The sequence below is a fragment of the Grammomys surdaster genome, unplaced genomic scaffold (assembly GCF_004785775.1).
Source record: "Grammomys surdaster isolate TR1022 unplaced genomic scaffold, NIH_TR_1.0 126182, whole genome shotgun sequence".
Lineage (NCBI taxonomy): Eukaryota > Metazoa > Chordata > Mammalia > Rodentia > Muridae > Grammomys > Grammomys surdaster.
Window position 1 is genome coordinate 6,907,131 of NW_021620988.1, and position 14,957 is coordinate 6,922,087.

Consider the following 14,957-nt stretch of genomic DNA (forward strand, 5'->3'; position numbering starts at 1 on the left):
GTCTAGCAAGAGAGAGAGAGAATGGGGACAGAGGGGCAAGAGACACAAAGAATAGAGACATGACAGAGGGTCTGATCAAGTCTTGTTTATTAAAAGGAAATCCTGGGTATTTATATGCTTTTCCACATGCCTTGGACTCGTGGACAAGCAGAGGAACACAGCTGAAGGCACTTTGCCATGTGCCTTGCCTCATGGATACCATGTGCGCCTTGCAGCTGGGGGGCACTAAACAGCAAAACAACATATGTGAGAAAAACAAGATGTTTATCAGAGTGTGTACAGCTGTTGTGAGCTGTTGAAAAATAAGTCTCTTGTCAGGGTATATGGCCTGAGATGGCTGCAAAGATGATAGCCGCTTTCTGCTAGGATTTGTCTCCCAACAAAGTAGTTGTTGTATGTTCTTCTCCAAGATCTATGAATTCACTAATCCTTATTACTTGACTAAGTTTCCATCAACAGACTGGATGTCCCTTTTTTTGAGTGAGTTTTAAGTCCAAATAGAGAGATGTCGTATTCTTGGGGATATCATGCCAGGCCAGTTGTTGTTTTCTTTCATAGGCACTATAGCTGTATGTAAGACTGTGGTTGTTTATTTCCCTTGAAAGCCTACAAGTTACTTCCCAGTACTATAAATTCCAATCTCCAGGGAGGAAGCTGTCAAGTCAGAACAGTAGCCAAAATCTTCCCAAAATGTTTTAGCCATGATGGAGGTGAAGCCATCCACACATAATTATTTGTCTTTGGTCAAGGTGGAAAAAATGCAAATTAATAGTCTCACTTCTTGCATCCATTAGCCCATTCTGAAATCTCACAGTAGCAAAATCATCTTTGTGTCCCTGTCACTTTCATTGCTTCCCCATGAGATGTTCTCATTTTATTCCCTTTTGCTGAATGCCTCCCTAGTCCTTCTAGGACCTGGAACCAGAAACCCATGTGGTTTTCATATTCTTCTTTTCTCTTTGGGTACCCAAGGGCTCCTTTTTATCTTTACTAAATCTCAGAGCATTTCTTCTTCTCTCTTCATGTACCGTGGAAAACTTTATAGACACCACCACTGAATCTTGTTCTAGTTACTAAGGCAATCTCTTTATTAGCTTTCTGAACTTTCCATGAAGATATTGTTCAGGCTGTAATGTGAACTTTAGAATGAAAATCTGACCATTGTACTTGTCTACCATTGACACTGTAATATTTGCTCTTGTTTGAATAGAAATATATTTCTTTAATGAATCTTTCATGAATCTTATTTCCCCTTTGCCTGATGAATTATATCTCTAGCTTTATTTCTGGCTAGTATTGTTAGTACTCTCCCTGTTTAGGATCCTGTGTTCAGCCTAAGGGAGTTAATTTTATTTTTCCAAACATCACATTCATAAGTCTGGGTCTCTACGTACATACTATACTCTTTCCTTTAAACATTCTGTTCCATTGACTAATGTCCACCAACTTTCAGTCTTAGGTGCCAGTTCCTCCTAGAAGTATAAGTACCCAGTGCTAGTACGCTAGTACTTGTTATGAGGTCTCTCTCTCTCTCTCTCCATATATATATATATATATATATCCATATCCATCCTAAGCTTCTTATCTTGAAAGTATGATTTGCATCTTGTTTTTCCAGTGTGCTGTACTCTGTATAAATGTACTCTGTATAAAGCAACTTTCAACATATGGTACTGCTTATCATTGGTACATACTAAATAAAACTTTGGGTTTTTTCTTTGTGAGCACATCAGTTATGAAACTTATAAGCAAAGTAGAGCTGAAAAATGTGTCTTTCTTCTAAAGTCCTTTCTAAATATTTTCCTTCTGTCTTTGTTGAATTCACACATTGTTATATTCACATTTGAAGCAATCACTGGAGATTCCATTTCAATGTCTTTTGGCTTAAAAGGAGACATAGTTCAGAATAAACGTACCTGATAATATGTACTGGCAAAAATTCAAGTTCACATTTTAAGTCAATATGTAAAGCCAGTAAACATTGTCAATTCTCTTCATCAGAAATAGAAGTTTACAATGCATTATGCAGTCTGTGACCTGTATATAGTTCACTGTGTTTACCAACCACATGATCAAGGGAGACTATTCCAACACACTGAATTAATGACCTAGCAAATTCTATTTTCTTCATTATACATTGCTGCCAGCACTTATACATACCAACTCTGTGGCAGTTACCAGAAATAGAGATGTCTCTGTGAGACCTTAGCAATGCTAAATAGCATTGTTTGGGACAAATATAACAGAATGTGATCTGTTCCTTAGGGAAATGAATTTGGAGTAGTATAATATTGTCTTTTCCATTAAAGCTAGGGCTCAACCAGCCCCAACAGGCAGAATTGGCTGCCAGACTCAATATACCAATAAAATGAAAAGAAAAAAAATAGTGAAAATCAGAGAAAGACTTATTCGGTGTGGTCACATTGGGAAAAGAAACAAAGATATAGGCTCAGAAACACCAAGTCTATTTTGGATTGTTAACATAAAGTTTAGATTATAAATGGAAGACAAATGTATGTATAATTATGCAGGACTGGTCAAGGGAAGATCTTGTCCATCACTGATCCATCTTTGTCTGAGCTCTAGTTTGTCCTGCATCAGCGGCTCCACAAATTGCTAAACTGTCAATCTGTTAACTGCTGGGCTTTCATGGGTAACAGTAGTCATCTAGGAGAATGACCTTGTCTACTTATTGACCTCATCTGGAGAACGACCTTGTCTATCCTGGAATTTAAGGTAGCTAAAGTAGAGAGGTTAGGATAGTACTTTATCTATCTGCTTTCAGCCCAAGTGCTGACACAAAATGAAGGCAGCAATGTCAGACTTTTATCCTGCTTTTAAGTATCTTATGGGTCCAAGAAAGGAGTAAATGCATTTTAGCCCTGTAAAACAAAGGATGCTATTATTGCACTTCAAACTGACAAATTTGAGAAATTTTCTTCTCACAAAAAGGCAGCTGTAAAATACATAAAGCCCTGCAACAATTCATTACTTTCTTTAAGTGTAAGAATAGATGCAGACAATGTGTCCTTCATGTTTCGTTTCGTTGTTGTATTATTGTTTATTTTATTGGCGGGGTCTTACTATGTGAGTCAAGCTCGTTCCACCTTTCTAAATGCTAAGATTATAGACATGCATGCACACCAGGCTGCTGCTATTCAGTGGTTTTATTATTCTTTTCTTTTTGTAAATTTTATTACATATTTTAATGCATGTTTGTGTGTGTTTGTATGTGTGTGTGTGTGTGCGTGTGTGTGTGTGCATGTGCACACACGCGCTCACTCTCGGAGATCAGAGGACAACTTGTGGTGGTCAGAGGACAACTTGTGGGAGTTGGCTCCTATCTTCCAAAATGTGGATACTATGGAGCAATAGACCATGAGTCTTGATGTGTGTCACAAATCTTTTCCTACTGAACCGTTTTGCCAGCCCTTGTTTCCTTCCATTGCTTTTGCTTGCTTTGTTATGTTCATTTTGCTTTTCAAAGAAGTTTTTGTTGCAGTAAATCTCCAACCCAAATATGACAGGTCAATGAAAACACAACTCAGTAATTATGAATATATTCTGCAAGCCTAGACTGGGCAGATTCACCACTTCACTACTCTATTCCCAAGCTATGAGACCCTTATAACTTGAGGGTTTTTCAGACCCTGCGTTTGTCCTTCTACCTCCTGCTTCCCGGTGGTCCTCCGTCAGTCATCTTCTCTCTCCTCTCTCTCTCTCTGCTCTCTTCCCACCAACCTTTATTTCTCCACCTCCCCTTCTGCCCAATGACTGGCTCCAGCCTTTATTTTACAAATTAAGATGGGCAGAAGGTTCACTAGAATTCACCTGTATAATGATTCGCTCCTCCTCTGCAGCCCTTCTCAGGAAAGGGAAATTAACATTAAAATACAAGGCCGAGGGTATCCACAAGTTTTAGCCAAAATTACATGCCTTTGTTTTTATTTTTATACTCTATAGGTATCATCATACTTATTCTTTCAGTAGCCTTTTTGGGGGTGCAGTGAACTTTATTGATGGCATTCAAGAGAGTATGTAGGGCTCCCTAGGCCTCTTCTATTATTATGAGGGTCTGGGATGGACATTGTGAGGGAGATGCTGGGTGTTGTGGGCCAAGTTGGGACAGGGATTCCTCAGCAACCGAGGGCAACTCTCTTGCTCTCAGTGTCCTTGCTGGGTGGGGGGGGAGGGGTTGTCTGGGGTTTCTTAATCCTTGGAGGCCATGTAGTCCATGAGGTCCACCACCCTGTTGTTGTATCCGTATTCATTGTCATACCAGGAGATGAGCTTTACAAAGTTGTCATTGAGAGCAATACCAGCCCCAACATCAAAGGTGGAAGAGTGGAAGTTGCTGTTGAAGTCACAGGAGACAACCTGATCCTCAGTTTAGCCTGGAATGCCCTTTAGTGGGCCCTTAGATGCTTGCTTCACCACCTTCTTGATGTCATTATACTTGGCAGGTTTTTCCAGGTTGCTTGTAAGATTCACAATGGATACATTGGGGGTAAAAACATAGAAGGCCATGCCAGTGAACTTCCAGTTCAGCTCTGGGATGACCTTGCCCATAGCCTTGGCAGCAGCAGTGGATGCAAAGATGATATTCTGGGAAGCCCCACAGCCCTTATGACACAGCTTTCCCTAGGGACCATCCACAGTCTTCTGAGTGGCAGTGATGGCATGGACTGTAGTCATGAGCTCTTCCACGATGCTAAAATTGTCATGGATGACTGTGGCTAGGAGGGCTAAACAGTTGGTGGTACAGGATGCATTGCTGACAATCTTGTGTGAGTTGTCATATTTCTCATGATTCACACCCATCAAACATGGGGGCATTAGCAGAAGGGGCAGAGATGATGAGCATTTTGACCCCACTCTTCAAGTGGGCCCTGACCTTCTCCATGGTGGTGAAGATGCCAGTAGACTCCATGACATACTCAGGACCAGCATCATCCCATTTGATGTTAGCAGGATCATACTCCTGGAAGATGGTGATGGGGTTCCTGTTAATGACAAGCTTCTATTCTCTGCCTTGACTGTGTTATTGAGAACTTGCCATGGGTAGAGTCATACTGGAACATGAAGACCATGTAGCTGAGGTCAATAAAGGGGTCATTGATGGCAACAATCTCCACTTTGCCAAATGCAGAACAGAAGTCAGCCCTGGTAACCAGGCACCCAATATGGCCAAATCTGTTCACAATGACCTTCATCATCATGTCTATGGGATGAGGTTGGCACTGCATGAGAAGATATGGATGTCTCTGAAACAGGAAGGAGCAGAGACCCTCTTTCAGTAGTCTTACGCGATTAGAACAGGTCAGAAATAATTATTGTTACTCCACAGGTGTGGGACTGATACAGAGAAGGTCTTTCCACTTAATCATGCACTAGCCATAGTTAACGAGTCTCCTCAAAACTTGAATTTGATTTTTCTCTTGATTGTGATGTGATAGCCTAGGCATGGTGAGGGGATAAGAAGAGGGGACAAAGGAAATCAATCTTGATAGTTTATAGCTATCTCAATTCTTAGCAGGTAATAGAAGCAGATGGGACCATGAGTTAGCACATTTGACTTTCACTGGCAGATTTGCTAAAGCCAGTTCCCCTCACATCTCTCAGTCTGCTTGTTCAGCAGGTTGTGTTTCAGTTTCTGGGTTTTCTTTCTTACTCTGCACATAAGGTAAGTACTTGGACTGAGTCTGACTGTCTGCTGCGGATGACTGTCTATGTCATCCAGAAATCTCACTGTAATGACTGGGATTAAGGGCTTGCAAAACCTTCCAAACTTTGGCACTTCACATAGAACATGTTTTTTGCAGTTGTCTTTTGTTTGTTTTTTTGTTTTGCAGAGAAAATACCCTTTTTTCCTAAGAAATCACTCACTAAAAAAACCAAAAAAAAAAAACAAAACAAAAACAAAAACACTGACAAAAATGAACAAAACCAGAATATGTGATTTAAAAGGTCCTGACTGTTGCAAATATTTTATATTTAATATTAAATGCAATATGTACTAAAGTAAGCTTTTCACCTAGGGTAATTTAAAAGTATTATTGGCTATAAAATTTCAAAACAAAGCACTCTAAAGGCTAGGTATATGACAATATGTATGTGAAATAGCAAGCTATAATATCAATACATGTGAACAGGTATGAGATACAGAGATGGCTATTACTCATAGCCAACCATTGGATGGAGTATGGGGTCCCCAGTGGAAGAGTTAGAGAAAGGACTGAAGGAGCTGAAGGGGTTTGCAATCCCATAAGAAGAATAACAGTATCAACCAACCAGAACCCCAGAACTTCCAGGGACTAAACCACCAACCAAACACTACACATGGAGGGACCCATGGCTCCAGCTGCATATGTAGCAGAGGATGGCCTTATCTGGCATCAATGGGAGGAGAGTCCTTTGGTCCTGTGAAGGCTCAATGCCCCAGTGCAGGGGAATGCCAGGGTGGGGAGGAGGGAGTGGATAGGTAGGTGGGGAAATACCCTCATAGAAGCAGGAGGAGGTGGGATGGGATAGAGGGTTTCTTGGGGGGAGAAAGAACCGGGAAAGGTGATAACATTTGAAATGTAAATAAAGAAAACATCCAATAAAAATAATCTCATTTCTTGTTCTTTCAGGGTATGTGATTCAATTGTGAGAACTCCTAAGAAATTATTGAGTCATTTGTTTTGCAAGATGGGTGATTCTAACTTCTCACAATATATTATTGTTTTAAATATAAAAAAAATAGGACAGAGGACAAACTTAGTTAAAATTCTGATACGGGGCTGAAGAGACAGAGTTGAGGTTAAGAGAAGTTGCTGCTCTTACAGAAGATTCGAGTTCAATTTCCAGAACACACATCAGGCATTCATTCATAAATGTCTTACTCATGCTTTTGTTCTTCTGGGATGTCTACACACATGTACACACACGAACACACACACACAAAGAGAGAGAGAGAGAGAGAGAGAGAGAGGGGGGGGGGAGATGAGATACATAAATAAAAATAAATATTAAAAGAGATTCTAATAAATATAGCCTACAATTTTACTGACAAACCCAGTTAAGTACTTCATGTTAAAAAGCATAGAATCATTCAGGAGCAGCATATATACTACCACAAAAGAATTTAAGAATTTGGCAACAAATCAGGGAGTTTCCTTGAGTTTGTGAGTGCTTACATCATTCTTACTTGGATTTTGCCAGCACAATACTTGGAACCTGTCTGTTTTTAAGATCACTGGAGGATTTGTATTATTATACTCATGGGAAAACATGTCTTAGTTTGCAGGGTGGAAAAAAATAACAGATGGTTCAACTGGTGCTGTGGGACAATGATTTTATCCCTAGAACAGAGGAAGGCATTTGCCTTCAGGCTCCTCCTTCTGGACAGCAACAATAAGGAGCACTGTGTCTAAGGGCTGAGCCCACTGTTCTGCAGTCACATTACTCCAGACTTTCCTGTCATCTACCTGTCCCTAGCTTGTAATCCATCAACTTGACCAACTTGCTCTTCATGTTGGTATTCCCTAGATGTCTTCCTCACAATGAAAGTAATGATTATTTTCTTAACCTGTTTTTGTTATTAGTCTATTTAGTGAATCTTAGTTTACTAATTGGACAATAAAACCCATTTTAGTACAATAGACATTTAAGTCACAGAACAATGTGGTATCACACAGTCTAGGCATATGCCAATCCCTATCCAATGCACCTGTCTTTTTCAGTTTTTACTATTAGTAAAAGTAGTAATAGAACTTACTTTTTTCTACATTTTCTTTTGTAATTTTTTATGTAAGTTAATTTATCCCCATTAGTGTGACTACTCTGCATAATAGTTTGCCTTTTCAAATTCTTGTTTGAGGTCCATATATTCAAATATTATTTTTTGCTGCCTTGCAAGTAATTGTTTACCTTCTGTAATTACATTTATTTCCAAGCTTTTCAATTTATTCATAGAATTGCTATGGGATATTTGTTTTTGTTTTTGAACACACACACACGCACACGCACACACACACACACACACACACACACACATATATATATATATATATACCTGCCATGTTTAGTTAAAATAAAATGTGTTTATTACATGTTCAAATACATAGACTTTTGCTTGCCTTACCTCTGCTGTTGAATAACAACCCCTAAAAGCAGACTCTGTGGTTTCTCATCTTTCAGAATTCTAACATTGTCGCATACAGACTTTTGCAGTGTTTATGAACAGAAATATTATGTTTCCAAACCTAGCAAGGAGATGATTAGAAAGAAGAGGTAACACAGAGCAAACTCTTTTATTGGACACAACTTTGTTAATCAAACTAGATGCTAAGATGATGGGAGGGTTAGGCAGCACCCGGAATCCAGCACTGAATCCACACATTGGCTCAGTACAGCACAGAAATGTCTCTCACTATCTATCAATCCCAGAACTTTGTGGGGATGCATTAAAGCAGCCCATGAAAGAATCTTTTCTTTCCTATTTAACCCTTTAATCTCTTTCTCCTTCTCTCCTCCAGCTCCTTCTCCTCTTTTTCCTCCTTCTCCTCCTCTTCATCTTTCTTCACCTTTTCCTCTATTCCTAACACTCCCCCTTTTCTCTTCATTAATTACAAGGTTTTCCTTAATATATTTGCACTTCCCATCACACTTTATGGATTACAAAAGCAGAGGCATTGACATTTAGGCAGGTGAGATAGAAAACATTGAGAACTAAAACCCAGTTATTATTTTATTATTCTCTATAGCTACCTTTCTTAATAAGAAATTTCTTGACTTTTTAACCATAGAAGTTTGAGAAACAAGGCAGGTAGCTTGCTTTTACCTGAACTCTTGTATAGGCCATTATGCTACAGTTATGCTATTACACATAAACAAGAGAAGGAAATAATCAAATTTACTGTTAGAATCATCTCATGTTTATTATATATAGAACATGTTTAAAAGAAATTTTGCTAAGTCTTCTATCATGTAATTTGAATATTTATTTTTCTAGTGACTGAACCTATGTATTATATTATCAATAGACGAATTATAGAAACCATCTATTTAACTGTACCAACAGTATCACAAAGGAGAGACTATAGGTTTTCTGAAAGAAGGGAGTTAGGAAGAAATTCCAACTTACATTATGTCCTTACAATTCCAATGATTCCTTGCAGCATGATTTAGTGGTTTAAAGGAATAGTCATTTTTCTAAATGGTTTAATTTTCTGTTTTCTAAACATTTCTGTGATTTCTTCCTTTGTTTTTTGAAGTTTGCTCTTATACTTTACCACTTTCATTTACTAAAATGCTTTCTCCTAAATAGAGAGGGGCATCTTCCATGAATGTGCATGGCTTCCTGAAAATGAGAAGCTAAGTCAACTTAACCATTTACTGAATGCCCAGTGGTCTCAAGCTATTCTGTATGAAAAAATAAAAATAAAAGCAATTTGGTCACACTTTTCACAAGAAAAAAAAATAGTGGAATCTGTTCTCTTTGTGGAGAATTTTTATTTAAAAGATGGTGCTTTATTATTCAAATCTACAGCTGTTAAGCTAAAGTGAAAGATTGTCAGGCTATATTTAGACATTGTATGTGTGTGTGTATGGGTATGTGTGCATGTGTGTGTGTGTATATATGTATGTGAGTATGTGTGTGTGTGTGTGTGTGTGTGTGTGTGTGTTACACATTAAGGCATTTTTACTCCAGGAGACTCAGAGTTCAAGTATACTACCAACAGGGAATACATATGTCACAGCAAGACCATGGTTGAGCATGGTGATAGAATTAGTAAATCCAAAATTAAATATTTAATTTGTCCTTAAAAAAAAAGAAATTATGTTTCCTTCTTGACTGAGTAATTGGTTCCTAGCTTGATTGCTTACAGGCAAATTATATTAAACTGTTTTCTCACGTTGGATAATAGGTGATATGGATCAGTAAGCGTGAGGGAATGGGCACAAGTAATGTCAGTACTACACCTTAGCTTTTCAGTGGATGCCCTTTCTGGGTCACTTTACATGAAGGGATACGCAAAAGAGGGAGTCAGGTCATAGATCCCACTGCAGTAATTGATTTATATTTGACAGAGGATACTTTATTTTTTTTTGTAGCAAAGTATCACTGCTGAGCAGTCATGCAAAAGAGCTACAGAAATTAGCATAAGGATCCTAAGTCTATTGCTTAATTCCAAGCTGTGTATTGATATCATGACTTTGGAAAGGCAGACAAAGTAGTTAAAGAGATCTGATGATTTTCAAAACTTCCCTCAATGTGAAAGGCTTTCAAGTTCTGTAGTAGAAAAAAAATCTCATAAAAGATGTTCACTAGAAAAGAGTGAGGACATAGATTGAATATGTTAGGAAATTGAAAAGGTGATCTGTTGTCGTGAAGCTAAAGAGGTGGCTCAGAGTTTGTGAGTACTTGCTGCCCCTGACAAAGGATCAAGTTCAGGTCTAAGAACCCATGCCAGGTGGCTCACAGTCATCTGTAACTCCAGCTCCAGGGGATCTAGTGCCTCCCTCTGGACTCCTTGAGCAGTCATTTAGCATAAACACACACACACACACACATAAACATGAATAAGAATAAATCTTAAAACAGTCTGTCACTCTACAACTAACCAACACTGAAGGAATATGAATAACATGATGCCAGTGTAGCTGATAATTTTGACTAGTAGACAAGTTCCTTGAACGACACAGATTACCAAAACTGACACACGATGGAATAGAAAATGTGAATGAGAGTCAGTAATATTTCTCAATGTGAAGGTGGATCTCTAGTGTTCTCATGCTTTTTGATCAATATCAATATCAGAGCCATAGTGGCAGATGGGAAACCAGGACAAAAACCCTCAGATGTTTGGACTTGACTGCCAAAGGAAAGAATGTAGAGTTGAAGATGCAAGAAAAATCTTGTTAGAGCATTGAACTCTTGAAGTGAATTAGAACTGAGGTATACCATCAGACTCAGGAACACCACCAGGACTGGGCTGTAGTCATGCCATTAGAAGAAATTCCTTCTAAAGGCAAAGATAAGTTACAATATGAAGATGGAGAAATGGTTGGTAGGGATGAGATTCCATAGAAAAGTAAAGGGCTGGGTTTTGAAAAGAGTAAATATTCTTTTCCCTCCCTTTTCTTTCCTTTAGACTGGAAAAAAGAAGGTAAAATTTATATTGGAAGGAAATCTACAAAGCTTTCAGCCTTTAAGCTTTTTCAATAAAATTTGTCTCAAAGGTTAGGTACAAGAGAACTATTAGGATTCTGAGAAGTGTGGAAATTACTTTTGAACTAACTTGAGTAAATGATGGAGAAGATTGTCAGTTAGTTCTTTCTTGTTTCCACGGCAGGCACTTTGAATGGGCACTTAGCTGGGGTGTGCTTGGAGCCAGCGGATTGCTTATAGAACAAAATTTTAGGGAAGCTAGGACTCTAAGCAGACTTTTGGTTGCTGGGATTTGAACTCAGGACCTCTGGAAGAGCAATCAGTGCTCTTAACCACTGAGCCATCTCTCCAGCCCTCTAAGCAGACTTTTGAACATCACTGAATTTGCTTACTATAAAGCCAAGGTTGAAATATAAAAATGCAGGCTGAACTACAAAAAACCCAAAGCAAGCACAAAGAGGAAGATCATTGCAAAGTAGTGCACAGACTTAGTGGAAGTGACTATCCTTCCCTGTTTTCTTATGTCACTGTGAAAAGTATATTCAATATTTGCCATTAAGTTTTTTAAATTAAAATTTCATATTGCTTTCTTTCTTACTCTGCTATGAAAACGTGTAACTACGTTTCAAAGTTCGAAAACATTGGCCATCTGTAGCAGATGACTTCTTTCACCCTGAATTGTTCATTATTGTTATTATTATTATTGTCACCATTATTATTATTCCTTAATGTGCATGCTTTCTAATAAAGGGTAAGGCCAATTTTCCATTTGTCCTCTGTGAAAAGGCCTGTCATTTGTTCAGCCTTCTCTTCATTCATACTATATACATGATAGTTTGTCTCTTCTAAAAATAATCTCTTTATAATCTATTAGGTTGAATCACAGGAAACTGCATTGCTTTTAGGCTCTTCTTGGTCAGGTTTACTTTTATATAGGTCAACTTAATATCATAAGCTTCATGTCTTTAACTTTGAAAATATAACTAGATCCAGAGTCATGTTTGATGAAGGAAGGCCACAAACTACTTAAATATTGCCCTTTAAAATAGCACATTGATATTACCACCGTCAGGAGACAGTACCATCACTAATGAATCTGTAATGAGTCAAGACTAGTTCATCCTCATATCCCCGAGCCTTGTTCACTCACAGCTCCTGAGTTTTCTCTATTCAGTTGTACTACATGGGCTTCACTCGATTGTATTTATTCCTGAACGATGAGAATAGGAGGTAAAACTAATGAGGTGGTTTTGTGAGCAGGGACCCCAGTGAAAATGGTTGTTATTCTTGTCCTTGGTTAAGTTTGATCAGAGGATAAAAAACGCCAGGAGGCAGTTCTGGTTCTGCTTTCTCTTTATCTATTTACTCTTCAAACAAGTACTTCTGACTGGAGGCTGAGTGAAGGGGCAAGACAAAACCTCCAGGCTATTACTATAAGTAATAGTAATTCTCCCCTGTAAGTAGTTTGGAATTGGAGCTCAGGATTTTCATGGTAGGAATTGGTTTTAGCTCCCTTCCCTCACTCCAACACGCCCCAAATATTTGTCTCTCAGCCCTTGAGTGGGAATCTTAGGTAGTGTTTTAGAGATTAGAAGCTTACAAGGTAATTGAGGATGAACGGAGCCCCCATGACACCATTAGAAACTGTCTCATTTGCCCATAACACTAAGAAAGGCCTCCTGATCAAAATAATGAAATAATTCTGCTCGAGGGTGGATACGTGTTATACTGATAGGCTCCAGAGATTAGAACAAAATATGCTATTGTCTTCTTTCATAAGAACAAATCTAGTGGCACTTGTTAATCACCTGTCTGGCCATAGGAAATCTGATTCGCCCGAAGACATGTCAAGAACAAAGGAGCAATAAAATTTTCCCATAGTGGGATAAGGTACTCTTTCCCAGAAGTTCTGTCACATAATCTGCCAACTTTTCTCTTTCTCTTCTCTCCTCTCCTCTCCGCTCCTCTCCGCTCCTCTCCCCTCCCCTCCCCTCCCCTCCCCTCCCCTCCTCTACCCTCCCCTCCCCTCCTTTCCCCTCCCCTCCCCTCCTTTCCCCTCCCCTCCCCTTCTCTCTTCTCTCACTTTCCTTTCTTTTCCTTTCTTTCCTTCCCTTCCTTTCTCTTCACTTTTTCCTTTCTCTTCTCCCGTCCCCACCCCTCCCCTCCCCTTCCCCTCCCTTCCCTTCCCTCTCCTTTCCTTTCTTTTTCTTTTCTTTCTTGCGTTTTAGTCTCCTTTCTTAGGTACTGGCCAAAAGCTCAGTATCCAAGAACGCTTCCCTGGCAAACTCCACTTCTCATCCTTTCTCTAAAGCTCCCCTCCCCGTTCTACCACGTGATCGCTTCATGCTCTCATTTCCTGAATCTGCCCACCTCCTCGGACTTAACTCAAAGGTCTGGATTTCTGTTTTCCTCTTCTCCGTCTCCCTCTTGAAAGATGCTGGCTTTGTTGTTGTTGTTTGTTTGTTTCGTTTTTTTAAAGTTTACCTGTCTTACTTCTCTCTCAGAAAAACTGTTCCAAAGCTTACCTCTAAGTCTCCTTTAAAATTCTTTTGGAAATGAAGCTTAAAAAAAAAAAAATCAAAGAGAGACATCAAAGTTTCACACTTAAGATCACCAACTTCAATAAGGCTTAAAATGCATATTGCAAACTTAATGAAAATACTTCAGCAATTCTTTGTCTCTAGAGGTAAAAACTGTATAGCTTCTGAGGAAGACATTGTAATGATAAGCAATTCATTGCCTAAGTGTGGAGATTGGATGGTATTTATAAAAGAATGCTTAATTACCGTGGGCAATAATGAACAGAGAAGCCCCAGCATGGTAAGATGACTGAATATGTGCTCTCTGATACTGTACGTTCTGTGGTTAGAGTTTTGAATTAGTTGAAAATAAAATTGACAACTAAGAGGCAGAGGATGTGTCCCAGTAGGCGAAGGGTTTCTTAGAATGTCTGAAGCCCTGTGCTCAGATCTTAGCACCCATAAAACTGCGCATGCCTGTTATCTTAGATCTTAAGGATGGAGGCAAGTGGAGCAGAAGCTGGAAGTAGCTGGTCTCTGTGACTTTGACAGTTTGAAGTTAGCCTGGATTACATAACGTCTTATCTAAAAAAAAGATTACCAGGAGAAAAATCATGTATGATCTATTTGCTATCTTTAAAATGTATGAGTTCTTTGAGAATTTTGTACAACGTGTTTTAGTATTTAATCTTATTTGTTCTCACTTCCCCATATACCACCCTTTCCTTCCCACCTAATTTTGCAACCCCACCCCCATTTTATATCAAGGCAAATTTGTATTGCCTAATTATTCTTGGATGTGTGACCTGCTACTGGGGCACAATGAATCTATCCTGAGCTACAGTTTTAGAGAAAACCGACACTCCCTTTCTCAAAAAGCTAAGAATTGTCAATAGCTTCTTGATTGCAGAGCCTCAACCCATCTTGCCTCTCCATGATGGAATAGGATTTGGCTTGACTTTATCATTATTATTATCATTATCTATTACGAACAGAAGCTTCTCTTGGTCAAGCTCTCAGTGGCCTGCTCCTTAAATGAAAGTGAATCTTTCCCCTCCTAAAACACATATCCCTTTTTATGAATCTCCCCAGTATCTCCTGTGATATATTTCTTTTCATCTTTAATTGTATTATTTTGGATATTCTCTATTTTCTTTTGGCTAATTTGGCTAAAACTTTATCATTTCTTAAAATAGCTTTTTAAAGGACCCAATCCTCCATTCACTGATTCATTCCCTCTCTCTCTCTCTCTCTCTCTCTCTCTCTCTCTCTCTCTCTCTCTC

At 38.9% G+C, this 14,957-nt stretch overlaps 1 pseudogene; it reads right to left on the reverse strand.

The window, feature by feature from the left end:
- Nucleotides 1-4,209: 4,209 nt before the first annotated feature.
- Nucleotides 4,210-5,219, reverse strand: LOC114612767 (annotated as a pseudogene).
- Between the last annotated feature and the right edge of the window lie 9,738 nt (nt 5,220-14,957).